The 22305-nt window shown below is 38.6% G+C and overlaps 1 protein-coding gene across 4 annotated transcripts in view; it reads left to right on the forward strand.

Annotated features, from left to right (window-relative positions):
* Window positions 1-22305, forward strand: part of ADCY7 (adenylate cyclase 7) — a 66740-nt gene that overhangs the window by 4027 nt on the left and 40408 nt on the right. For 2 of the 4 annotated variants that reach the window (XM_085303833.1, XM_085303837.1), the window contains exon 2: window positions 16672-16818. The gene's annotated coding sequence lies outside the window, so the exon portion shown is untranslated. Of the gene's footprint in view, window positions 1-6188; window positions 6338-10452; window positions 10475-16671; window positions 16819-22305 lie in introns of those variants that run through there. The other 2 variants (XM_085303834.1, XM_085303835.1) reach the window with 2 other exon arrangements.

Raw genomic sequence — 22305 nt, forward strand, 5'->3', positions numbered from 1 at the left:
TTTTTTTTTTAAGAAATGAGTCCAATGTATCCTCAGTAGCAGTAACAGAGAAAAAGATGTAAAAGTGCACAAAAGCCTCAGTACAATTTCCTTATTTGAAGGGAAGTTTGGGTATGGCTATCAAAACTTTCTGGCTTCCTGAGACTGTTTCTGCCTGATCTGTTRGTCCTTTGCTGATGATTCTTGACTGCTGCCATGAAGGTGACTATAATTTCAAAACAGAGTCAAATAGGGGGAAATGATCTTGTAAGAACAAACATTTGTATGTTTGTGAGATCACACTTACTGGAATAATCTAAAATAAATTATGAAAGACGTGAGAAACTATTACTAATGTATTGCAATCAGAAACTTGACTTTAAGGTGAAAACTCTTTAAAAAGTTCATCTTACAGACACAGCCAGTGGATTAATTCTGATACTTTGCATGAATTTTTACTGTCCTGCTTACTACATACGTGTGTGTGTGTGTGTATATATATATTTATATATATAGTATATGTATGCCCTGTGCAGCTTATTACAGGACACTTGGCTAAAAGATAAAATTGCAGATAATGAACACTTCTGTGGAAGTATTGCTGATAAGCGGCCTGATGTGCTTCAGTAAGACGCCTGGCTTGAAGGGGGGTGTAGGCACCCGGGGTGTGTTAGTGTTTGGTCACCAGTAGGGTGAAGAGAGCTGCTCCGCCGGCCGGGGGAGAGGAGCAGGTGCCGGTGCSGATCCCTGCTGCGGAGGCGGGCGCTGTTTCCTGGCCTGTCTGTGGTGCCGAGTGGTCAGTCCTGCCATGGCTGCACTGGAGGCCTAAGCGCGCTGAAGAAGAGCCTGAAAGGTCTCTTCTCCCATGTGAACTGCCTGGYGATGGACCCTTAATCTGAAAAAAACATTCACTCTTTTAGTAAAATTGACATGATTTGGTGGTCATTTTGGATTCTTATGAGCTGATTTGAGTTAGACTTTTTGGGACCTTGTTTTTGCTCTGTTACAAACCTTCACACACAGTGCCTGAATTTAGTGAGTTTTTCAGCAAAGGCCTTGTATACTTACAGGAGAGCTCAACATTTTGTAACATCCTTCAAAACTTTGTCTTCTGTACTGTATTTATATACAAATAATTTGTGATGGGTATGTAAAACATAACTTTTTTTGGACGAGTTTAGTCCTGCTTTTATATCCAATCACATCTGAATATTTTAAGGGTGTGATTTTTATGGGCTAGCTAAGCTTGCTGTCATCAAAAGGGATGCACTCTTTCCATCCTGGTGTTCCCAYCCCTCCTGCAAGTCAGCACCAGTCTTCATATTATTTCATCTTGTGGTGAGCTGCTTCGTGCAATGAAGTGAGCAAAAAGCTATTTTTTTCCTAGAGTTAGTCTTCTGTAAATATGTGAATTGCTTCCCTGTAGGAGCAGGGAACATCCAGCCCAGGGGAGGGGTGTGAGTGTTCTGCTGGACTTCTGGAGAGACAGGAGGGGAAGGTCCCGTCCTCCTAGGTTGTACTGCTGTATTGTAAAACTGTACTCTGTGTTAACCAACTAGTGAGTTTACTTCCACAGACATGCTGGCAAAGTAACATGGATTGTATTTTCAGTTGAGTGCTGCTAATTTCCTTGTTAGCCCAATTTCAGTTGTTCTTTTTGAAGAACTCCACTGCTCCACTTCTGTATAGCAGGAAACGAATATGAAAATATTTCACTGTAGTACGTTTAAAATCACCTATATTTTCTTGAAACCTCCCGARGAGTATCCTGTTTTGGATTTGGTAGTTTTTATTTATTTTTTTTTAGTCTGTTAATTATAATACAATAACATTTGGAAGCCCCCACTCCCTTTTCCCTCAGGTTGCGGCACTTCTAGAATAAGCCAGAAGATGTGTCATAACACTGTAGTGATAATTACGTTGGCATATACTGTGAATCAGTTAAGAAAGTGCAGTGTTGTTGAATGTAACCTAATATGAGATTCACAGATATTGGAAGATAGTTAACTGAAGGAGTTGCTCTGAATATAAGAATTTCTAATTTGATAATAGTAGAAACAAGATGTTTAGCTTTCAGTGAAGTGGAAAAAGAAAAGAGTATTTCTTGTATATTATTTTGTAAATGCTATTAGGTGAAGTTTTTATAGTGCTGCAGGATGCAACACGGACAATTTATTTTCTCCTGAGAGCTTACATGTTGATTATTTGTGTATTTGGAGCTTGCTCACAGAACTTATAATTTARTGACATATATTATCAGTGTGAACAGAACTGGATGTGAGAGTTAATGTGGCTTCTGGTCAGGTGCAGACTAATAACATAATGAACAATGAAAAGGGGTAGTAGATTGAATAATATATAGGAGAAATCAGAGGGGAGGTTCTTCAAGATTTGGGYAGATTCAGGCTAGAACTGAGAGTCTATTATTTTTTTAATTGACTGTGCCTGTGTTCTCTGGCTGTTTATGAATTGTGTTTAGACAGGGATGTAGTTGTAGTTAAACTGGTTTACCAGGGTAGCCTTAAACATTAGTTTTAAATGTTGAATTAATTTTTGTTCTAAGTTTATACAAATTGTCATATTTAGAAATGAGTTCTGCTGTACTTATATTGAAATACATTTTTGTATGGATCTTTAAGCGCTGATGGTAAGACTATTCTTAGTCATCTCTGCTGCCTAAAATATAGAAACTTAAGTGACATTTCTGGAGACTATGGAGTCTAAAAGTTACTGTGCTCTTTTCCATTTATCTTTCCAGATGGCCTCTCATCATGTATGAGTATCTTAGGCATCATTCTTTAGGCCTRTGCATTTGCAAATAGGTAACCAATATTTTAAATGCTAGCCAGAAAAAAAAAAAAAATCCTGTTATTTGGTGGTAAGTGTATGTGGAGTGTTGGCTGCAGAAAGTAAGGTTGCATGAGCTGGGAATTGTTTGATTTACTTTCCTATTTAAACCAAGCAAGGAGGGAGGCAGCACTTCTCTAGTGCAGTTACTGAAAGCAGTGCTGAGTAGCAGCRGGCTTAGTTGGAGTAATTGGGAAGAGGGTGAGGTATTGGAGTGCTTATATGCTATTAAACTATTTCTCACTAGAAATAGAGGCACTTTCAAGAAAAAAAACGAAGGGAGAGAGAAAAGATTTCTTTAACTGAGGTGCTACGCTCACAGAAGTGGAGTAACTGGAGGTCGCAGASAGAGAAAGACCAAAGTGTGGGGAAAGCCTTGCCCAGATGTATAGTCAGTGTTGCAGTTGGAAGTGTGGAGTTCCCGAAGCTGTGCAGAAGGAAGCCGTGTGTACCTTTGGAAACCCCCTCTGTTTCCAGAGTGCCTGGGGGCAGCTCCCTAAAGCATGGGAGATAAACTGTGCAGAAATATGTTCATGAGTCGCAGAGATGTGTGCCCTGCTCTTAGAGCAGGGATCTAACAATAGGCAGAGGAACCATGCAAACTGAGTGGGAAGTAACTTCATCTGTCTTTTTGTGTCATGGTTGATTTTTAACAAGTATTCTTATTGCATGCTAGCGATGTTATCACCCTGATTTGAGCCCCCTCTGTGAAGCATCAGCTGGCTGTATCTGCACCTGCCTGCTGATCATGAGCTTTCAGCTCCTTGGGATCCGAAGGAGGTTGTGGGTATTGTCCCTGTGGCCTCCAGGCTCACCTACTGAGCCTGTGCCTTGGGGACAGCTGCCCTGGACCTTAAAACCTGTGCTGGCCCTCTGCATCCATTCAGTTTAACTAACCTCCTCTGGAGCTCCATCCATCAGGAGCTTTTTTGTCATAGTTACTGGAGGCATGCTTTAAGCTGGCAATTGTAAAGACGCATAATTAGTTTTGGGAGGAATTTTAAAGCAGTTTTTCAGATGACACCAAAGGTGCTAGTCAGTGCAAAATAAACTATACTGCATGCTGTTCGCTTTTTTTATTCTGAGGGTTGTTTGAGATTTCATTGATGTTCTCTGGGTTCTAGTGTCTCTTGTCCATTCTCCCAGCACAGGCTGCTCTTTTCTGTCCTCTGTAAGAAGATCCAAGCAGACTTTGATTCTTTTACAATTCCTTCTCCCTCTGCCCTGTGACCCTGTGGTCGTCACAAACCCTTGGGTGGTCTGTTGCGTGGTTACTACACAATTTGAGTTCAGACTTGAAAAACTGGTTTTATGCAGGCAGCAAGCACCTGTTCCGTTCAGGAATGGCCCCTGTGATTGTGGATGGTCTAAGATGATGTCTCGTTCAGCAGTGGAAGCTGAACACCTCTGCTCCGGCAGTGCACTGCAGGGAAACCAGCCCTTCCCACTTCTCGTGCAGGTCTCAAACAGCAACACCTTAAGTATAAAGGGTTTGTAATGTCCAGCTGCAATTCAGAATGTGTATGTACATTCCCCAGGTGATCCCAGGAAATTTATGTGGTAGCAGAGCGGAGTTGTGTTATGTCGCTGTTTTCTTGCCTGCTCCAGAAGTGTGTGTCACACTGTGCGGGTGTCTTTTAATCCTATGCATGTCTTCATAGGTCAGTAGCCCAACTATAGGTGATTATGGTTAGGTGGTTTTGGGGCAGTGATTGAGCAAGAATCTGCTTTTTCAGCTCAGGGGATGACTGCATGAGGAAGTGTACATGGAACAAGCTATAGTGCCTTAGTTAGGCGTGTGCGTTGTTGTCCCATGTGCTGTAAATGTGAGATGGTTTATTCTACTGCCTTTTACACAGTGGTGTGAGTTAGTGCTTTGGCAGTTACTGGAGGTAATTTACGTGCTATTAATCTTCATGTTTTAGTCTGTCTACTAATAGTTTATTCCCATAACTATGCAATTTCCTTTACAAAAAGAAAAAACAAAACGCTTTAAAATCTGGATAGCTTAGATGGACCTTTTGTAGACTGCACAAAGTGTGCTGTGTGCCTTTTGACTTGAAATAACACCTTGAGGACAGAATGATGTCAAAATGTAATTTTATGTAATTCCAAGTTGCTTGGGATGTTTCTCTGTCCTTGTATGGCTAAGATGGACTACTAATTACTGTTAACTCTTTTCTGTCTTGAAATACAGCCTGTTAGTTCTGCTTGGTGGGACAGAAAATTAAGTCATGCTGATTTTGCCTTACTGCACTTTCTCTGTAAAGAAAGAAACTTTGTTTTTTCTTTTTCTTTTTTTTTGACAAGCAGTAACCTGGGGAAGCAGGGGATGACACCCTCCTTGTAATATTGCCAAACATCAATTTTGGGGTGTTTTTTAAGGCATCTCAAAAYTGTAAGACTCTTCTTTCACTTGGCTTCTGAATTTTGAGCTGTTTCTGGCCCTAACTGAGCTTTTCTCCACAGTAAAGTGCTAAAAGCTTTGATTAAAACACAGTTTTGTGATTTAATGTCCTATTAAAAACATCAACTGTCATAAAAATTCTGATAAAAKGCTAATTGTTAGCAAGGTTAAATTATTTTTGTAACTTCTTTCCAGTCTGAACAGACTGATCAGCAAACTGTTAAGCACTTTTCTTGGGACTCTTGATTTATATTTCTACATCTATTTCCCTATAATGAAATACGGTTTTAGATTTCAAGTATATTAAATGAAGATCATGAAGATTTATGAAGATCTGTGAAGATCATAGCTAGCATTGTGCTCCGCTTCTGTAATGTGTGCAGTGTTTTTGTGCTGATGCTGGTTTTTTGTTTTTGTACTTCAGTGTTGCTTGTGGTAAAACTTGTTTGTGCAAGTGTCTAATTTCTGAACAGGAACTAGTTATAAGGCCTTCAAAGAGTGGTGATACTGAAACAAACATCCATTTTTTTTGGTGAGCTTTCTGGTTCTCTCTTTTTTGGTGTGTATGTGTGTGTATGACTTCTGCCCAGAATGAGACTGTCCCTTTCCTTTTTGGTGGAGTTTATTGRCCTGGATTTACCACAGTCTGCGCTCCCTGATGCGTCACTCACTGGGTCTTCCCCATTCCTTAGCTTGACTGCCTGCTGCTAGTTTCTGTAGGATCATAAAAAGAAGGGCAAACTGGGAAAGTCATTTAACTGATTGTAGAAGGACATGGAGCAAAGTGTGGAGGCCTGTGCGTGGGGTGGGAGGGTCAGACCTCTGGTCTGGTTGTGTGCGGGATGTTGCCTGGAGCAGAGTCCTTCTGGAGTCAACAGGCTCCACCCAGATGCCACAATCTGCCTTTACTGTGTGAACTGCAGGAAGAAAGATCAGAGTTACAAGTACACTTAGTGGTGCTTAATGGAGAGCAAAATGCTGAATTAGAGTATCACCTTTTATCCATTACTTTCTATTTAAAGCTTAGATTTGTTCATGTGTTGTTTTTGTGCTGGTGCTTCCAGACTTCAGCTCAGCCAAGAGAGGAAACTTCTGGGGAAAATTGTAAGCAAACAGCATTTAAAAGAATTGTCGTGTTAGTTATTGAATGTGCTACAGTGAATATTATATCTGTAAACTTTATTTATTCTAGGTCATTTTACTCTGAACATAAATCTTAAATTCTTGTTTTATTTTAACTATGCTGGTGATAAGACAGATACCCAGTACTCCCAGTACATGTAAAATTTCTTTCATACTTGGTGTGGTTGATTGCAGCTTTGCTTTTACTTTTTTACTTATACTGTATGTCATCCTGTCTAAGAATTCATGATTTCATAAATCAGTGTTCTGGATGGAGAGCTCAATGAATGTCAGTTTATATGTTCAGTGTTCCTAACTTGTCTAAAAGTAAAAACTTGAATTAATTAACAGCTTGCTTCATTGATACTTAGTATCTGTTATTGGTACTGTATGGCTTGTTTCTCAATGGGATGTTTTTTAGTTTACCCTTATTTTAAAAGCATCACTTCTGCTGTTCGTGTTTTTCCTTTAGATCTGTTTATATCTTTATTTATTAARCACCAGCTAAAGCTGACAATTTCGGCTGAAAGACAACCATTGTCTGTATTTGTTGCTGAACGTACTGAAGCCGTTGTTTTTCCTGCAAAAACACTGTGGAGAACTAGTATTTKGAAATTTTCGTTTTGATAGTTTGCTTGTGTTTAGTTTCAGCTATTATCATCTGTTTCTTGTGCTTGAATGTGCTTATAAGAATATCTAACAGGGATGAAATTATTGGTATAGTCAAGTATATATTTATATGCCTCAATGAATGTGTCATTGAATGGTAACTACTTATAGTTTTATGGAGTTGGTTAGAATTTTAACAAAAATATATATCAGACACTTTAATTTACGTTTTGTCCTTTTCCTCCTTCATTTCTGATTTGTTGTATGCATAGACTTAAGATAGTGACAAAGTAGTAAAAGTCTGGGAGCAGAGCAGTGTTTCATGGTTTAAATAAATGTTACAGCATTTTTATGTCTGTATGTAACACGTAAAGTATCTAAAAATGTAGACATGCCAGTTCTGTGCATGGTTTAGGTCACTGAAGGGTTGCACACGATTTGTGCTTTTTCTTGCCCAGAACCACTGGCTGCTGGTTCCTGGATGAAGTGAGCTGACTCAGTGATACACACGTGAATACAGGATTTGTCATATCGTGTATCATGTTGTGGTGTTCGGTAGTTCCTGCTTCCTTTGTTTAAATTTTTGCCTTTGAGACAGTGTTTCTTGTTTCAAGTATCACTGCATTTTACAGTGAAGGTTTTATGAAGACAGTTAAATGACTTGATTTAAAACTGACAAACATTTAGGGGAAGTTGTTAGTGTAAAAGTGGCTTTCGGATTTGAAAATGTTTGAAGTGTGTGTTGTTTTAGGAATTTAATAAATGTTTGAGGATGCTTGGGTTTTTCTTTCCCTCATTGGGAGCCTGTATGTCCTTTTAAACTGGAAATCAAATGCAAAAATATTTGGATTTGAGATTTGCTTAGGGAAGGTGTATAAGAGATAAAGTTTGTGCTATAAACTTCCCATTGGTGCAAAATGATTGATATTTTTTCAGTCTGGATATATGCAAAAACTCTTTTTTGACTAAAAGCATGACCTATACTATTTAAATGGTTCCTTTGTCTTGAAATTTCTTCAATTAGAAAAGCAACCCCCACTCCACATCTATACCTGCACTTGAATACAGATGCTTTTGGCATACATCTTGCCATGCAATAGTTTTAGAAGCAAAGAATGGTTGGAAGTAAAGTTCCTCCCCCCTCCTTCCCCTCCCTCCCTCCCCCCATAGTTACTATGTTGTTAGGCAGCAAACTTGGGGAAGTGTCATTTAGTGGTGGAAGCTTAAATCTGGCAGTTGAATGATGTGAATAATGTTTGTAGTGTGACTAGCAAGTCAGATCTTTTTTTCTGTTCTTCTTTTTTTTTTCCCTTTTTGCAGAATGCTGATAGCAAAAAGTGTTTGAGGCTTTATTTACTTATCTTGGAGGGCCCCTAGACAGAAGTGGAAAGTGTTCTGGACATTAACAGTAATTTGGCTGCTGGAATTTGTCCAAAGTAGTAGCAATATGGTCTTGCTCTTTCTGAAAAATAAAGTAGCAGTTCTTTTTAATAAGCGTAAGTCAGCTTGGATCTTGCTGTACAATCTGTGTGAAAGTCATCACTTCTAATAGCCTGGAGCCTTGGGGAGCAGGGCAGGGCATCCATTGGCTCGGTACTGACTCAGGGGAAGGGAGCTCCTGCCAAAACCATTGACACTGCTAATCTAGAAAAATGATGCAATTATGATTCTCCTTCCTACTCTGGGAACGCATCTTGGACCTCCTTATTCGCRGTTCCAGTTATCCACGGAGGTGAGGTAAGTCGTCTGGCTGGGATGAGCCTTCTCTTCTTGCATGTATTTATTCGTCACTGCTTTTTAAATTCTTGAGTGTTTCCCTGAGGTTATGGACTGGGTATAACTCAACTGTTAAAGACTTCTGTCAGGTGTTAAGAATGAGATTTGCAGATGGTCCTGACTACTTGCTTAGCAAAGATGACGTGTTGAGACTTTCCCTCCCCCACTGCCCTCCAGCAGCTGCTCCTTGCTGCTACTGGCTGGGGTGCAGCACTTTTGCGAGTTGCCTCCAGCTTTGGGGTGCTGTGGGGGCTCCCTGCTTCGAGGGCTGCGGCGAGGGGATCTCTCCGGCAGGCTCCCAAGTCTGTGGGGCTGCTGGCTGCACTGCAAACAAGATCGCTGAACCTGAGTCTGCCTTGGGAAGGAAAAACAAAAACCAAGAAACACGGAGAGGTTATTTTTAAACTGATCTGGCTTTTTGTGGGCCTAGAAGCAGATACGTACAGACAGACGGTGCAGCATGGTGACAAGGTAGGAACAGTCGCAGGGAGGAAGAGGAGGGAGAGGAGAAAGAAACTCTGAATAGCTATTACCGGAGCAGCCCCCCGCCGCAGAGCTGCGGCCGAGGCCTGCGGGCACAGCTGTTAAGATGAGCAGCACAAGCTTCCTCTGTACAAGTCGGTTCACTAAAGTAGTTTAAACTGCAGGTTTTATTTTTTGATATATGAACAAATTTGCATTTTCGGTAGTAGACATTTCTGTTTGAATACATCCCAAGTGGCAATACCCCTCACTTCACTAGCAGGTCATTTTCCCATTATTCTAGGATTCATTTGCTTGAGCAGAAAGTAGTATTTCAGAAATAAGGAAGTAATGATGATTCAGGTGTCAGCTTAAAGCATGCCTGAAGAAGTAGTGGCATGTTACAAAAGTGCAAAAGGAACTTCATGATTTCATCTACTGCTGTGTTTTGCCATTTATTCATTTTTGAGATATATTGATTTGCTACTGCAAAGACGAGCTTCATTTTTTCAAGGTGTCAGAAACCTAAAGGAAAGACCCCCCCCCCAATAACTGGTAACTGAACTTACAGGATTGGTTCCCTATGTTCTTCTTTGCAACCACCGTATTTGTCAGTGGGAGGTGAATGATTGACATTCTGCTATCCATAATGTGCATTTTTATTTAATTATATGTTTAATTTTGAACATATACAATAATTTAAGCTTTATTTGWTATTGAAAGCCTGGCATTATGTTTCCTGCCACAGCTGAACAGGCATTCTCCTCCAAGGATTATTTCAATTTCTAGAAGTATTAAAGTCTAACAAAAAATTTAAGTGTCAACAGAGATGTTTGCTCTAATGTATTGTTGTAGTCCAAAATTATTTGTGCATAATAGTGATGGCTTTGGACTTAGGTTTCTGAAAATGCCTAGTGAATGTTTTGATAGTGCTGTCTGTGGGTGGATGGTGGTATTAGTTCAGTTCCTTTGGGAGAGAAAAAGGAATACCACACACTCAAAGCCGKCCAGGAAACCAGTGGGAGAGCTGAAAGTTAGAACAACACATTCTGATTTCTTTGCTTTAGCCACAGTAATCTTCCTTCTCTTACATAAGCTACGAGCTTTGCAAACTTTTGAGAACTCGTATGTGCAGAGATTGGAAAGACTGGAGTATGGGGGAGAGAAGCCTCTGGAATTTATGATGTTTTAACCACAGGATGTGGTGGTTAAAATTTTGTCTTGGGTTTCAGGCCTGCTCTTAAATTGTGCTGAGAAACTTCAGTGAAAGCTGTAAGTATTGAGAGTTTTGAGGAGCAGGGAAGTCCCTGCAGCACTGACTGGGGAGGTGGCTGACGAGTCCACAGGAGCTCTCTGACCTGCCGGGTGGGACTTGGCCGGCAGGGCACAAAGCCTCATCCTGTTCCAGACCGGCTTGAGGGGGTGGCGGAGCTCCTTTCCTGCGTATAACTGCTTGCTTTTTCTCTGTGTGATTTGCTTAGAATGTGGAGTCTTTGAGTCATGGTTTATCTTTTAGGAAACCATCAGTTGGTCATACCCTAAGGCTGCTGCTTGTCTCCTTTATCAGTCAGAGTTTTGTTAATATATAGTGTTCATAAGAACTTATCTTCCCTGTCCCCCCAGTCCTGACAGAAGAAGATAAACTCATGGGTTTTATGGAAATTAGTTCTATGGCTTAATTACCTTTTCATGCAAAGGTGTTGCCTTTTTCAGTTTTGACTTGACTATTTCCTAGACCATAATTTCTGAATTTTTGTCACTTTTTAATCTCATCATGCCATTTGATCTAAGTGAATAGTTCAAGTGTGCTGTGTATCATGCTGGTATATTCTCTATTTCCTTTGGTTGATCCTGTGTGCTTTCAGCTGCATAATGCTTTTCATCAAGCTGTTTTTGGTGTACATCAGTAGAGTATCCAGACCAGTGAACCCCTGTCGCTACCAACTCTGTCAAGATACAACTGTAAAACACTAGTATGAATATGTGGAGAGAAAAAGAGCTTTAGTTAGACCCACATTAAGCTTAGGCAAGTAGATTCTTTTGAATTAGGAGAGCAGCAGCTGCAAGGGYGAAACACGTGTATTCTTTGATACAGCCTGTAATGAGGATGTTTCTGTTGTTGCATTTACTTATTTTAAAAAGTGTCCAATTTTAGGTGTGAAATAGTTCTAAATATAAACTGTTTGCTAAGTTTTTAATTAAATTCTTSTATCAGATAGAAAGATACTACTCCCTGAAACTTAAAACCATTCCAACAGGGCTACATAAACCTGTCAGCACAAGAAAATCTTGCAGAACTGCTTAGCAGTGCTTTGGAGATTGACTCTGGATGTGTGCATGTTTTATTTCAAACTTCCTACATTCAGGAAGTAGATTAATTAAATATTATGCCTGAGAGGCCAGAAATCAGTCTCTGTTTAAAAGTCCAGCTTTCAAGGTGTATATAGAGGAGGATTTTGTGTCGTGTGACTTTATAAGTAGACACTGGTCGCTCAAGGATTGAAAATGCAACAGAAGGTAAAATGAAGCAAGGAACTGAAGGCTGCTCAGTGAGTTGTAGTGAGTACAGTCAGGTTGCTCTTTCATGCTGTAGTTTAGGAATTTAAAAATCCCTTTTATGGGAGAACTCGATAGACTTTTGACTCCTGTGATTTTTTGGTGTGGTTTTGAAGATGAAATAGGGGAGGAAATTTATTTGTTCTGTCTTACTTTCTTGTTCCTGAGAGTTTGTATTTTTGCTCCAATAAACTGTGTTAGGTATTTCTGAATAAAATAAGTTTTAAGCTAAGCATCAGTTCAGTTTATTTGTTCATACTATCATTTAGGATGACATGGAAGTGATTTGGGGGATTTGTAAATTTATGTTGGCCAGACAATAGCGTAGAGAGAAGCATCTTATTCTTAATAATAGTTTAGTTTGGATTTATAAATGATTGTTCACTGGGAAAATTGATAATAGGAAATATATTTTAAGTATATTTTGAAAATATTGAAAGTACCAAATATGGGCTATATGTACTTTGATGGGGAAAAATAACTATGTGTTATAAAATAGTATTTCAAGACATGCTTTTTAAGATATAGTTGAAATATAACGTATTATTTTAATAATCCAAAATCTTAACTGAGCAAAATTTTTTTATTAAATTAATATTATTGTAATAAAATGCATTTCTTTAAGGTTACAATAAAATACTTCCAAACCTGTTTCTGATGAGCATTATGCCACTGTTTTGCCCAAAAGGTCATGAAATGAGTGTCAGGATTTCAGTTCAGAATGTTTGTTAGTGGAATAGTTCAAAAATGGTACAAGAGATTTGCTCTAAAATTTTCTCCTTTTCAGTGTAAATGTGACTRATTTGAACAAAATTAAGGTATGCCTACAATTACGTAGGTACAGGATGAGCATTCAAATTAAGGCTCCAGTAGTATTGGTGTTGCTGTTATGATGCCTACTACCAGGGCAAGCTCTTGAGACTTGTGGCAACTTTGTACTTTCAAGTTAATAAATAAACTAGGTAGATAACCAGAAACCTGTGGCACACTGAAATGTTTCTTCATACAGGTTTGTGGAGCTATCCACTGAATTAGTCAGAATGCCTTATGTTTGTGAGCACTTAAAAAAAAAATCATAACTATTATCATTAATGAATTCTACTGACACTTAAAATTAACCTATTGATCTTAATACACAATATACCTCATAAATGGTGAAAAGAAAAAAAGCTGTTTTTTGAAAGAGAAAAATAAGTCCAACAAAACTGATGTATTGTTAACCTCTGTGTAATTTGAATAAACACAATGAAATCTGAATTTCCAGTTTAGGTAATATGCTAGTGAATGATCAGGAACTAGATCTCTTGATTAAAACTGTGAAGAAACAGATAATTTTGGAATCTATTTTGCCTTAAACAAGTATTACATGTGTTGAATTATGATAGATCTGGAATTTCGTAACAAAAGTAGTATGTCCTTCAGTTTGGAGTTTCTCTTTTAGGTCAAATTTATTATTTTTGAAGCTAAGGAAGTATCTGTAAAATTAACTGAGATATTCTGTCTTGTCTATTTTTTTTTCCTCTATCTCCAAGCCTGAAGCAAGGGAGAATCTTGAAAAAATAAGGCAATAGGCTAAGGTATTACTGAAGAGCAAAGAAAAGACCAATGACCAATTTTTATATTACAACTTGGTTGCTTTCCCCCTCCCCCCAGTTGTACCTTTTAGCTTGATAAAAATTGGATACTTTAAAAAACAAAAACAGAAAATAAAATAGATCAGTGCTGCAGGTGCAGCATTGATCCTCTAGCTCAATRTTACATGAATAACAACTTGGTAAGTGTGAAAAGCATCTGGTGTTAGAGCAGCAAGGTGTAGTGCTCATAATGTAACTGGTTAAATATTGTTCAGTCAAAATGAAAATGGCCTGCAAAACTGTTGCTAGGGAAATAGGCGCCTGTGGTTAGTGTTGAATGCAGAGAGATTTGTCTGTCTTGCAGATCAAAAATTGACCTGAAGTACTTTGTCTGCATATCACTTTATTTCCTGAAACTTACTGCTTATCAGGAGATACAAGAGGCTGGTCTCAGTTTCTCTTAAAAAATTTAGTTACAAATATATAGGAAATCTTATTTCATTTTATTTTTTCTCTTGTCATTTTGATGACATGCAGTACTGGCTATCTTGGTTTTTACTGTGTATGTGCTATAAAGTATACTGTCCTTAGTGTCAGATCCTGTGAGCGCTTTTGGACGAGCAGCTTTACTGATCTGCCAGCAATCTTGCATATAAATGTTTTTTAAAGACCCTTGTAAAAAATTGTCTTCAAGCATATCTTAAAAATTAAATTATAATAATGAAATAAGATGAAATTTTGAGAATTTGACATAGTCTTCAATGTAATCCTTCTAAGGCTAATTTGTTGTGTTCCAAATATGAATTACCAAAATTAACCCCCTTCAGAAACTTTGAAAACAACAGCATGAGGTCCTGTAGCTCCTTTGTAAAGTCTCTCGAGTGCTGTGTTGTTTCTGGTGTGATTTTAAAAAGCTGTCATAGTATATTTTTCTACAATGCGTTGTGGATTTTCTGGGACACCTTAAATGTTTAGGTATTCTGCTCACTTTCCCAACTGAATACAAGGAAGCAACTTTCTAGGACTGGTCTCTGGACAGCACTAACCCATTTCAAAGGAACAGGAGGCATCTGTTTGCCAGTTACCAGGGAGTCATCCTTAATATTGGATAAATAATAAGGTAAAACTAAGAGATAATTTATTCAGGCGTTCCAGACTGAACATCTGGAACATMCACATACATACATACGTATTCAGATCACCTCTGTCAGGTGAGAGTTCTTTTTTCCCCTCATCTCTCTCTGTCTGCCGTAAGGCTTTGTCTGGATCTTGACTTTTTCCTTGAGAATCGCCTTCAGTTTCCACCTAACTTTTGTAAATATTGACGCCCACTGACTTGCTTAAGTGTCCAAAGGGTCCTGTCCAAAAGGTAATACACTCTGATCACAACTGTCCCAGYGCTTATGTGTGAACTGGACCCTACCGTGACAGAAGTCGCCTATTGCGACGGAACTGCCTCCACAGGCTTGACACCGAGAGGGGCTGGATCTGTGTGTGTAGAGTATACACTTGTGTGTGTACATGTTTTCATGGCAAAGATATTTTATATAAGCAGATAACTACAGTAACATACACTTCATTATAGTCTCTCCTTTGAGACAAGTGAGGAAGATGAACATGTGCTTTTCACTGCAGTTACTGCGGGGAGGGTGCCCTCTAACCAAGGCTTTGAGACACAAGGGCTGAGTGACTTGTAGGGATGGAATGGTTGAAAGGGAGTAAAACTGAGTAACATAAAATTAAAGGTGGTGCAGTTTTTGACCATTCATGTCTTCCATAATGGAAGGGTCATGAAGTGGAAAACCATAGAGGAAAAAAAAAGATAAAGTTTTAAGTTAAACAGCAGATTGCTGTGAAGTGGTATACCTGTGAATGAAGGAAATGTGGACCTTGTATGTATTTCTACCAGAAATAGGAAGTATCACTGCTAGTCTACAGGCCTTGCAATTCTGCGTACAGTTCTAGCTGACCATTTTAAGAAACATTTGGAAGAAATTAGCAAGATGATTGAATAAAAGAGGTGCCTGTTTTATGAGTGGTGATTGAAGTAGTTTGTTTATCCTAGCAAAAGTTTACCAGAAAGTCACAATACGAACTCTTCTGCAATAAAATTCYGCTCTGCCAAATCATTTGGCAAATCCGTTTGCCTTTCAGCTTCCTAGGTGGGTATCTACTTAATGAGCTTTGGAGTGAACAGCAAAGAAGGTGCTGATAAGTTCTCATCTTCACACAGCTGTTTAACTTGTGACATGATTTCCTGCTCTGGGCCTCTCCTGTCTGTGGTCAGTGTTTCAACACTGCTGTGTGACCRTTTACTCCTCCTCTTGGTTCCTGGCTGTGCTGAGCATATGCTGGATCCCAGCAATGAGTATAGTGAGCAATCATGGCTTCTACTAGTATACCTCATATTTCGCTGAAGTTTTGAACAACTTTGGCATCCTGTCACCTCTGAAGAGTAGTTTATGTAACACACACGAACATCATAAAATAGGGARTGAGGAAAACAAAAGCCAGGAGCTGTGTACCATATAGATTTTTTTTTTTTTAACTAGAGAACTGCTGCACTGCATTCAAGGACAGTAATCCGTCTGTGTCTTCTGCTCACTTACCTACCAGGAGATACAGTTTTCTGTTCACCACATCCTGGGAATCTGCTTTTCTGTCCCCCTTGTGCCCCAAGACATCAAAAAAACCTAGTGGGTGCTGGTAGCTCCCCTTCATTACCATACCTGCAGTATATAGACCTTTACACAAAGCTGGAAGGTGCAGAGAATAYTTATTTTTAACTGGTTTTCTTGCCATATTGTCACATTTGCTGATTTGTGTTTTGAAACCCCAAGTAATGTATTTTAAATTTTATACTGTTTTGAATCATACATTGTTTATGCAAGGTTTTTTTCTTTTTTCTTTTCTTTTTTTACATTGCTGATGTTTGATCTGGTGTCTAATAAAATTTATTGAAAAACTTTCATTATCAAGATTGCTGTGAAAGTTAATAAAAATATTACTCTCCCYTTTTTTATCAAGAGTATTATTTGCTGTCAAACAGACCCAGAAAAATACTAAGATCAGCACAAAGATGCCACCTTTCATCAGGTTTCAGCCTTCATCTCAGACATTTCCATCTGTCTTTCAATCAACCTACATTCATTCTGCAAATTGTCACAATATAGTTAAATAGCTTTTTAAATTCTATTGATTGTCTGGGTAGAAGGTTCATAATGTATGAAGAGATACAAGTAAGTTGGTTTTTCTTCCTTGAACTACCAGGGGAAGAAACAGAAGCACCATTAATGCCTACAGTGGTCCTCAGAATAAAGATGCTCTGTCTTGTTGCAGGTTGGTGTGTGTGATATCTCAAAGCTTTGCCATCAAGGATTCTTCCTGACTGGGCTACGCATTCACTGCGGCATAAATTCCAAAATGATCAAACAGACCACAGCGGAGAAATACTGCTTTTGCCAATGAATTCTGTGGCCTGTAATGGTAAGCAAACAACAAGCATGTGTGGATGTTTTTGACTTTTTTTTGTTTTGTTTGTTTTTTTGAGACTATTGATAAAAACATAGGATTATAAAGCCCACACACAGCTCAGCCTTATAATCTAGGTGAAAAGTATTTTCTCAATAGCTGCATGTAGTTCCAGGGTTGGTTTGATCCTGATCAGCATGGTAACCTTCTGTGTGGCAAGGATGAACACCTTGCTATTTTGGAAAGTGTTTTTATGGACATTATGATGCTTCAAGGCAGTAACTTTAGTTTTCTAGGAAAATGACTTTTACCCTCTCCTGAAGTTTTGTTGTTACTGCCAAGTTATTTCAAGTTTTCAGTATTAACTAGTTCTGTGTGTTAATGCTGGTTAGTTGAACTCAGTATCAGCAAATTCAAAGGATAAAGCTGCTCAAGGAGAACTTAATTTAAAGGCTTCTGCTTTGTTTCAGCTGTAGCCACCTGAGACACCCATGCTTCCCATGATGAGTCAGAGCTTCTCATGGTATAGATTCCCCGTAGCCTGTTGGTGTTGAGAACAATAAAATTTGCTGCCAACCAAAATTTTGAAAATGGTATTGGTAAGATGGAACACAAGCTGAAATGAGAAAATGATAGTAATTAGGAATTTGCATTCAGCAGTTCCATTATCTTGGTAGATAACTGCAATTTGTAGTGGAATAAATTCCCATGCAATACGCATGTTATCCGTGGAGCAGCGTGTTGTGCTGCTGTCCAGATCTGCTCTTCCAGTGATCCAAGAGAGCATACCCAGGCAGGTGCGGATGCCTGCTCATGAGGCAGGTGGTCTAGATTGGTGAAAAATGATGTATACAATTCCCAACCATTTTGAAGACTACATTACTGCTAAATATGACTGAAAATACAAARTTACAAATGTTTGTATCTTATTGCTACTGATTTTATTTTTGAGTGAGTATGTATGGGATCTTTCTTAATCCCACCGCTATATTTTAGAAAATCTTTTTTAAAATAACATGCTTGTTTGATTGCTGTGGTATCCTAAAATAGGGTCTAATCGCAGAAACAGTGCTTCCCATTAGAAGCATAGGTACGTCTCTTTAGTGGTGTTTTAATGCTTAACCCCCAAGGCAGGACATCTTCCTCCTTAAGAGTGTGTAGTTTTAGTTTTGTTTTTGGTTGTGAAGTGCGGATGTGGTGGTGTAACAAATATTGCRTGGTTTTCACTTTGAAAATTGGGAAACACTAAAATTCCTCTTTAAATAGTATGTAGCAGTAAGATTTTAAAAACAAGTACTTGATAGGAAGACTAGTGCTTCAAGAGTAAAATAAATCATTGGTGATTGGATTTGATCTCTGTGTATCCTTTCTGCTCGTTTCATAAACGGTAAGACGACTTTGCCCTCTGAAACTTAGAGGGCATTTTGTACCTTCACAGAACTGTTTGTACTGTAGTAGCACCCCAGATTCCCATTGCTGCAGGTACTAATGCACAGTTATGTTTCCATTGCCCATCTGTTGGCCTTGGGCTTTATTTCCAAAATGAAATTGCCTGTGAGTCTGACTGCTTCAGGAGGAATAGGAAACCGAAGAGTGGTGCAGATGTTCCAATACTGTTGAATATGCGAAAATTCAGATGGAAAGAACAGTTTTTGCCTTGGCAGCAGACACAAGAAACATTGTTATTGCATTATGGTTTACATTTGGTTATGATATTTGGTAAGATAACTTTAAAAAATGGTTGATTCCTTAATAGCAATTGATGTTGGAGCATGGCAGGGGTATGGTGCTGATTTATGCTTTGAGCAGCCTTTATGTGTCAGTTGCCAGCTACTCAGTGAAGGATTTTCAGTGTTTGTGTCTATGTTGTTGGTTCATCTGAAAAATTAGAGACTAAAAAGCCCTAAGCAGCTGATGCTGTTGTCAGGGTCAGTGCTTTGGTGGTTTCACCTGTTCAGATGTCTTTCTACAATATTTCTCTACTGTTGAAGCAAGTAGGTAGGRGAGAGAGGTTTTTATCTTTGAGTCTGATATCTGTTTACTGTTTTTAGCTGAACTGAACCTAAATAGCAATTGATTCCTAATCTCTCTCAGGGCAAGTTTTATCTTCTTCCCGCCCATAGCAGGCCCCTTATCCCTTGCCATAGTATGATTGCACCTGTTCTGTGCAAATACTCTGTTTACCCTGGAGGAGGGAAACACACATTTCCATGTGAAACTGCTACCCTCCCCCTAAATAACTAAAGAGTAATGGGAGGTAAGAGAGCAATGAGTGATGCCCATTGCACTGCTGTTCATAACAATTTTAACATCTTTTGGCATATCTAGCTGTAGTTGGGAGAGTCAAGTTACTTCCTTGAACTCTGGCTCCGTCACATCAGCAGACTGTGCTTCCTGATTGCTGTAGCGAGAGGAAAGTTGAGATGCATTAAAATACTGCTGTGCAAACGAGCAGGGAGATTTAATTCTAGATGTAATTAGGTGATCATATTGTACTTGAGAAGTTTGTTGTCAACTTAGCACTTCTTTGTTTGCCAGATGCTTATAATTCTGTATCCTGAATAATATATGAAAAAGCCTTTGAGTTTGAATATTTCTTGAAGTAGTTAAGACTTCCTTAAAGAAATATTCCTTTCTTATTACTAATTCCAATGTAGACTTAATATTAGGTAGTATAATACATTATTTTCCTGTAAATAAATCAATTTTTTGAAAATATCAGGGAGTTTACTTTTTCTAAAAAWTCAGAGGAATATTTTAATAGAAATTGTTTAAGCTYTCTTTCCCTCTCTCTCTCTTTATCTCTATTCCTATCTCAGTTGGAAACACTATATTTTCTCTCTAAATTTTTAAAGTTAAATATATTATGTTTCTTTTTTTTTCATCATTTGTTTTCTTTATTAGAAATAACTGGAAGTGTTCTGTTTTTTATATAACTAAGCTGAAGTTACACAATTGAAAAGCTATCCTGACTTCTGAGGACACTGTGTTCAGAGAGGTGAATTTCAAATAGGTCACTGAAAACTTACTAAGTGGAATATTGATTTTTGTAGTGGTAAGTTCAATTCTAAACCAACTAAAGGCAGAAAATCTATCTATAAGATGCAACAGGGCATCTGGGAATCATGTAATAAGCACACATCTTGGGCCTGGAAAGTTACAGAGCATAGCTGAATTCCCTACTGGTGTCCTGTGTCTTTTTACACCCTGGAGTTTGCTGCTTATGAAAATCAGTATTAAAAAGGACAGTTTTTTTTTCCTGCTGAGATAGAAGGGAAGTTAGTTATAAGGCTTAGTAGATTTGTTGGTTGAACAGTGAAGTGTTTGTACAATAAACTACTTTAGAGTTGTGATAAACTCTTCTGTCTCATTCAGCTGCGCCGATTTAGTTATACGGCTTCTCTTTTCTCCTTCACCAACTTAGCTAGTCTTAAGTTACAAATCTTCATCATGGTTTGCTGAGCCATTTTTGTAACGATTACTGTGTCCCATCTGTGGTATCCTCACAGCACATCTCGTAGTAATGCTGGTATTTAAAACAAACAAGAAAATCCAACCCTAGAAGTGATATGAATGATACTGTTTCTTAGGCTTTGGACTGATGAGAAGTGATGAGTCAATTTAGCAGCTCACTGCTCCCCTACTTGCAGTGGACACTTCCTTCCCATGTGTTGGGCCAGCTCTGGAGCTAATCCTGTACCTCCATGAGCTGACTTGTTCTGCTGCTCCGTGGAAAGTGACCCACCAAAAAAGCATGCTCTTTTTTTCATGAATTAGTAGGCTCGGAAGAGAGTCCAGTGGGTGCCAGGGCTGGGTGTTGGGGCAGCAGGGCTGTGCAGCTGGGTCGGAGTGGGCAAGCCTGCCTGCCTGCTTGCGTGGTCCCAGCTGGTCTGCTGCCTCTGGCCCATTATAAACCACGTCTTCCATTTCACATTTTCCATTGCTACTAGTGACTGAAGAAGCTATTCTCAAATTAGCCACTACACAACTTGAATTATTCCTCTTTTAGATGATCTTTTGGAACAAGTATCATCAGAAGAAACAATCTATTGAAATAAAACGTGAATAGAAACAATTAAGTGCAAGTGCTTGCTTTGCAGAGTATTTAGCACCATCACTTTTGTGTTTCACAAAGTTTAAGTACATAATCTAGGTTATGTCATATTTAACCCCATGCCTTATTTCATTAATAATGATTGTTCTGTCAGTGCCTATTTTCTGCTTCCTGAATGTTTTTCAAATGACAGATTACTTTTTTGGTATTGATTTGGCTTTTGTAAATAAATACAATTTTGAGAGATGATGCAGTGAAGTGAGTTTGCTCACTTTTTTTTTTCTTCCCTCAAAAAACAGAAATTTTTTTCTGTATTCTAGAAGGAGCTCTTCACAAATTAGACATAATTCAGGAAGGTGAAATGTCACATGAAAAACTTCAAAATATAAAGAAATTTTAGTGATGAAAGTTTTGTGAAGAAACTTACCTGCACAACTAACATTTATTGCTAATATTGGATACATCATTAAAAACACATCTGTTCTGTATTTAATATTTTTATAGGAGTAGAAAAAGCTAAGATGACTGCAGGCTAACATTTAAAACTAATTCTAAAAGGAAGAAGTGTTGTCTTTAACATGAATGGTATTTCCTGTGGTGACTGCTACGAAATACATCTTAGATTGCTATCATTCATTTCCTAGACAAAATTAACTGTGGAGTCCACTATGTGCACTAGAGATTATTTTTTGCCCAAGTTTCATAATTCATGTACTAATACTGCTTGTTCAGTTGTTCTATTTGATGTTTATAGATGCTGCTTCTCTCAGTACCTGCTAATGGATAATTATGGTTAGTGGTAAGTCTTGTCATGGAAATTGCTGAAGTAATTTTGGAAGCAGTGTTGTCATCTGTGTGAAACATGATGGAATGGAAATCAGAACTGCACCCTGCTCATTGCTACTGCTGTATTTAAAGATAGAAGAACTGGTTCTGCTTGCTTTTGTGTTGTGGCTGTTGAGAGGAATAAGGCAATATATCTTATTCAGCTTGGGTTTTGTTTTGGGTTGTTTTAATATTTCATCACTGAAACTGATTTTTAGTAAACAGACAGCTTTAGGTGAGTAAGGCTAAGTGCTTGGCAAATAAGTGGCTATTTGGAAAGATGCATACTTCTGGAGTTATCCAGGCAGTGTTCGTGACTAGGTCAGTGGTTTCCAAAGGAAGAGCAGAGGCGCAGTGTACTCAAATCCCATTCTGGAGGGCATTAGGTTAGCCGGGAGCTAAGGGGAGGAGAAGAGGGCCATGATTATGGGCAGTCTGGGAATGGCACGTTCTGTGTTGGCGAATGGCAGGCTGAACGGAAGGTGCACGGCTTACCTGGTCCACTCCACGGTCTCAGGCTGAGCTGGCAACCAAATTGTTTGTGCTTTGTAAATACAGAGAATAAAGATGGGCCATGTCCTGAAAGCTGTTTTCTTATTATCAGTCTGATTTTCCCTTGCGGA

Source organism: Rhea americana, unplaced genomic scaffold (genome assembly GCF_003343005.1).
Source record: "Rhea americana isolate MKP2758 unplaced genomic scaffold, rheAme1 scaffold_20, whole genome shotgun sequence".
In the NCBI taxonomy this organism is placed as follows: domain Eukaryota; kingdom Metazoa; phylum Chordata; class Aves; order Rheiformes; family Rheidae; genus Rhea; species Rhea americana.